Source organism: Castor canadensis, chromosome 4 (assembly GCF_047511655.1).
Source record: "Castor canadensis chromosome 4, mCasCan1.hap1v2, whole genome shotgun sequence".
NCBI lineage: Eukaryota > Metazoa > Chordata > Mammalia > Rodentia > Castoridae > Castor > Castor canadensis.
The window spans coordinates 131610142-131616141 of NC_133389.1; the positions used below are offsets into that span (position 1 = coordinate 131610142).

Here is a 6000-nt window from a genome sequence, read left to right on the forward strand (position 1 = left end):
GAATCTGAGCAGTTACATGACTCGTCCAAAGTCAATGGCTAGTAAGTACCCTAGAGACTTATGGCCTAACGTTTTTTTCTACTACAACAGTCTTAAAATGGCAGGATACAAAAATCCATGTTTGCACTGTTGGCACTCAAAAATAAAAAAAAAAATGACTATCTGAACATCTATTAGATTATTAGCTCCCCTATAAAATCGTAAGATTAATCCAGGTCTGTTTACTCCACTACTTTCCCCTGTTATCTATCCTGCCTCAAAAGTGTGCAAGTATTTAGAAATCAAGGTCTACTAAAATTAAATTGTAAACAGTCTGGGAATTTTTATAGATCCTTCCAATTATTCAGAGGAAACTAGCCCTTCCTCCATCATTCTATTCCCTTAAGTGTTCTTAACTATGCTAAAACATAATTATAATTACAGCAACAAATTTACATTTGAGTAGCACAACTTATTAGAATTTTTCATTTTTATTAGATGTAACTCTTGAGTCTTTTTATACATTATCTCATATCTCATTTAATACTTTCAAGATTCCTGTGAGTAAAACTTATTATCTTTGTACAGGTGAGAAGCCCAAACTTTGAAGAGGGTAAGTAACTTGCCTGCAATTATACAACTAGTAAAGAGATATCTAGGACTTTACCCTGGTCTAAGAAAAGCTCATACCCTCTTGCATACACCGATTCATTTAATCATTTATCTTCATAAAATGTAATAGAAAACAAGTGCTGAACCTTGAGAGCATACAAACAGGAAAAATTAGAAAGGTGATCTCAGCTCTCTTCCTTCCCAGCAGTTGTCAGATGATACCTAATAAAGATTGTTAGGCTGGAAATCTGAAACTTTCAGAGCACAGAAAAAAGGGAAAGTCTCCCATTCATCCTAGGAGGCTGGCCTAATCTTGACACTAAAACCAGGCAAGGCCACAAACTAAAAAGAAAGCATAAATTTTATTCCTATCCTCCATGAATACAGACGATAAAATCTGAGGACTGGTGCAGTGGCCCAAGTGATAGAGCACCTAACTGCCTACCAAGACAGAGGCTGACTTCAACCCCCACTACTGCCAAAAAAGAAAAAAAAAAAAAGATGTTAAGATCTTAAAATATTTAAGTGAAAAACAAAAGAATATCTGTAGTATGACCCCATTTACAAAAAAAAAAGTCACTGTGAATATACATCTATGTACGTATGGTGGACTATGTGAAATGACATATGTATATACACACACACATAAATGCCAGGATAAAGGTTCTGAAACAGAAGATGCAAAATGTTAATGATTGTTATTTGAGACTGGAGTGGTCTTGGGTTAAAGAAAGGGAGACAAGAAGTGGAGATTTTCAGCCTGTACTCTATATACCCACCCGTTCTTTGATTTGTTACAATTAACATGCATCATATTTGACAATTAAAGTAAGTTAAAGGCAGGCCTAAATATTCTTTTCCAGTATCTCCTCTACTTGTTAGAGCAAAAACTAATTATTTTAGGAACTCACTGCTCATTCATTCATTGAAAGAAAGAAAGAACACTCAGGGTACAACCTCAGGAGGCGACGCCAGGCTAAGTACTTAGAAAACAAACAAATGCCAGCACCAGGTACACAGAACTTATTACAACATTTACTTCCTGCTACAAGAGACGATGTTGAATTTTAAGTCAAATTCCAATTTTTATCAGTTCTAGATTTTCGGGAATTTATATTTCAGAGTACTAGGTAATTTTTCTTTTTCTTTTTTTAATAATTAGAAAAATGCATTTGTATTCATCCATTCAACAAAGTTAAGAGTCCCTGCTATGTGTCAGGCACTATACTGGACAATGGATTTGCCATGATAAATAAATAACGTGCAGTTCCTACCTAGCTTCTAAGAGGTTAGAATTTTGCATACTTCCCTATGTGTGATACAAAACAGCACATAAAAGCTAAGTCCCTTAAGTAACTCTGTATTCAAAGTGAAACTGCCACAGTAGCCTCTTCCAAAAACAAGTTAATTTAAATTTAATCCAGAAAAATCTTAATGTTTATGTAAAATGTGAAAGAGTTCAATTATTTTACCACAATTATTTTATCCTGAGAGAGAATAAACTCGTGGGAAAACAGAGGCCATGAAAGTTGCAGAACAGAAAGTGCACGGAATGTGAGAGAGCAGAGATCAGTTTGAGGACAAGATAGACCAGGAGAAAGCTGCTCCTGGGCTTAATCACTGGGACTCTGTTTCCCCACTTGAAATATACAAATCATACCTACCTTTTGTTAAAATAGGAGAAAGCAAAGAATTTATTTGAAAAAGCATAATAAAATCTGATGAGTATAAGACAGGTGTGGCCACACCTGCTTCTTTTTGTTTGGTTTGATTTTTGGATTATTTTTCTCCAACTTTGTAACTGATTAGCCAAACAAATTCATGAACACTGTAACTTCTGTATGCCTCATTGAGTGGAAAGAATGCAGGAAGCAGAAACAGAAGAGCTAATCCTAACTATAAGGTTAAAAAGCAAGCAAATTACTGTATCTCTTGTGTACCTTAGCTTCCTACCAGTAAAATACACAGAAACTAACTTTTATATGATTTTAAAAGAATGAAAAATAGATATGAAAAACACAAATTTAGAAACTATAATAAACATTTCTCCAAAGACATACAAATAGCCAATAAAAATATGAAAAAATGAAATGCAAATGAAAACCACAATCAAACATCTCTTGACAGCTACTAGGAGAGTAGTCATCAAAAAGACAAAACATTAACAAGTGTCGACAAGGATGCAGAGAAAATGGAACTCTCACACATTGCTAGTGGGAATGTCAAGTGGTACAGAAGCTATGGAAAATAGTTTAGCAGTCCGTCAAAAAGTTGACAGTCACCATATGACACAACAATTCCACAGTGATGCACACACACCCCAAAGAAAGAAATGAAAGCACACATCCCCACAAAAACTAGTGCAAATTAGTATTCCCAGCAACATAATTCATAACAGCCAAAGTGGAAACAACCCTAATGCCCATCTACTAAAGAATGGACAGAAAGAATATGCATACCATGGAATATTATTCTCCCATAAAAATGAATCAAGTACTCACATACACCAGAACAAGCATTATACTAAGTGAAAGACACAAGGGGCCACATATTGCATGACTTCATTTATATGACATGTCCAGAATAAGTAAATCCACAGAGAGAAGTAAATTAGTGGTTGCCATGTGCAGGACAGGGGGAAAACGGTTAGGGTACAGGGTTGGTGGGGGTCTTTCCGGCATGTTCAAAGTGTTCTTGAATTAATGATGCTTGCACAATCTTGTGAATATACGAAAATTGAACTGCACACTTTATAATAGTGAATATTATATGAAATAAATCTCAAAAAAGCTATTATAGAAATCTAGGTTTCTGCTACTTTTTATTAGTAAGTATCTTGCTGTTTTCAAGGTTTCTCCTATTTCTTGCAAGAGCTATAAAAGTTCTTTGAAGCTGGATGTTACACAAATGAACAGTATTTATACTAAAGTGAAAGTATTATGCCAAAGAAACTTTCTACAAATCTGATCAACTTGGTATAACTTCATTTCTTAAAAAGCAAATGCCCTTACTAGTACTGGGTAGAAGGAGCTTCCAGGAGTCCTGACAGAATACATTTTTTTTTTTTAAAAAAAGGTCAAATGTGATACTTCAGTTGATTTTGTTGTTATTGTCATTGTTCTGGTTTAGGATTGTTGTTGTTTGGACAGTCTCACTATGCTGCCCAGGCTAGCTTAAATTCATGATCTGCCTGCCTTAGTCTGCTGAGTGCTGGAATCACAGGCATGCACCATCACACCAGGCTTGTTTTTTTAATTAGTGAATATTTAGTTCTCAGATGTCATTAGAAGATCACCTTTTTAAAATAGCAGTAGGGGCCCACCAATCAACTAAAATCCAGGTAGATGTAACTTTTCAATCTGTACCATTTTCTGTGTTTTCATTCTGTGGCCAGATTTCTGGTCCATCACTAGATCTTAATCCCCTTCAATTATTCCTTCCAACTGTTATTCACAAGGGATAAAATACTTGGAAAACTCTTTACACATAATCAATTCACTTCTTCCCTAATGTGTGGGAACTAGCTATGGTAGGCCCAATTTTAAGGTTAAATTTAGCCCAGAATGTCTGAATAAATATTCAGAGAAACGATTTCCTGGAATTGGGATATAAAAACAATCAATAGAGTTGTGTAATGTTTTCTAGCTGCTTCGGGAATATTTTTTATGTATTTAGTCATGGGGTGAAGACAGTCACCAACTCCTGTCCTCAAAAAAAGTATTATGTATAAAGGCTTCCTGGTTCTAGAACAAAGAAAGTATTTTATTGCCCAAAGCCAAAGGAAGATAATTTTCCTTCTATTTAGCATTGTTAGACTAAAATAGCATACCAATGTAACCAGCTAGGTATAGCATGATCCAAGGTATGTAAACAAAGGTAAATTGTTCTTTATTATGTACTCTTCGGCGGGGGGGGGGGGGGGGGGTGGGGGGGTGGTATTTCTCACACTAAGAAAATAAGCTTCATCAAACCAAAGAAAACCAGATGGTTTAAGACTTGCCGGCATGGAGGTAATCCGAGTAGCAATTTTGATTCGAGGGCATGCTTGCAGGCTATGCTGGGGCTGCGTGATGGGTACGCTTGATTACAGACAAAACGTGAGGAAACCTATAACCTGTCAAAAGGCTGCTCCCTACTTACGCCCTCAACAGCACTCCCAACTCGTGAAAGATGTCAGATCGCCAAGAGAGCCCCAGGGCTGTCACAGCCCGGCCAGGCCAGACCACGCATCCCGGGGAAACCCGCGCGTTCCCCTCGGAGCGCGGGTCAGATGCGGCTTCTCTGTTCTGTTCTGCCAAAGCCTGCAAACGCACGGCCACGACCCTGCTCGGTGTCCCTTCGCCCCTTTGTGACCCCAGAGGCCGGAGGGACGCTAACCTCCTGCAGGCCCGGGGCCACCAAGCCCCACTACACGCGCGGGATGGGTCCGCGGTCCCCAGCGCGGCGGGCAGGGCCGGTCACCGGTCACACAAAGGAGCCAGCCGCGGACGCCGGACACGGGGACTGCGCCCGGGGCCGGCGACACTTCTCGTCCCCGTACGCCAGGAGGAGGACGAGACCCGCGGGAAAACGGGATGCACGCCCAAACCTGTTGCACGATTCGGGTCCCCTTGGCCCTGACATGAACAAGGGCGCTCGTTCGTTGGGGGGAGGAAGCAGCCGGGCCGGGGCCGGGGCCGCACCCGGCAGGCGGCGCGCGGCAGGGCGGCCGCGGGGCTCCACCTCGGGCGCTTTGTCTGCGGCGGCGGCGGCGGGGCCAGACCGCGGCGGGGCCGGAGGAGCGGGGGAAGCGGGGCGGCGGCCGGTCTCCGACCCCCTCGGTCCGCGGCCCGCGCGGTGAGGGAAGCGGGGCCCCGCGCCGCCGCCTCCTCCTTGTCCTCCCGCCTGTCCGCCCGGGCCTGCGCGCTCCCCCGCCCGGCGGCCGGGCCGCGGGGCCATACTCACCTGGCTGGCGCGGGCGCGGGCGCGGGCGCGGGCGGGCGGCCGGCGGCTCCGGGCGCTGGGGACGACACCGGGACGCTAGCGCGGCGCGGGCGGAGGCGGAGGGCGGGCGGGAGGAAGGCGGGCCGGGGGCGGAGCGGGCCCGCGGCGCGGCGGCTCCAGTCACTCGCGGCAAATCGCGGCCCGGCCCCTCCGTGCGTCAGGCGGGGGGCGGCGGCGCGGGTGGCCCGGCCACCTCCCGGCACCCGCTACCCGCCTGACCCGCGTCCGCGCGACCTCGCGTGCGCCCGGGTGGCGGTGGCAGTGGCGGTGGCGGCGGGGCGGGGCCGCAATCCCACCGGGGCTGGGGGCTGGGCGACCCGGGTGTCTGACGACCCCCGCAGTCTCCGCCTCTCGCTGAGCTCGGAGCCCGGACCCCGGGGCAGGAAGGGTGGGCGTAAGGAAGGACCGCTGCCGGACACCTTGTCG

The 6000-nt window shown here is 44.5% G+C and overlaps 1 protein-coding gene across 1 annotated transcript in view; it reads right to left on the reverse strand.

Annotated features, from left to right (window-relative positions):
- Positions 1–5603, reverse strand: part of Sestd1 (SEC14 and spectrin domain containing 1) — a 99148-nt gene extending 93545 nt beyond the window's left edge. Inside the window, exon 1 of the mRNA XM_074071195.1 lies at positions 5536–5603. The gene's annotated coding sequence lies outside the window, so the exon portion shown is untranslated. The remainder of the gene's footprint in view (positions 1–5535) is intronic.
- Between the last annotated feature and the right edge of the window lie 397 nt (positions 5604–6000).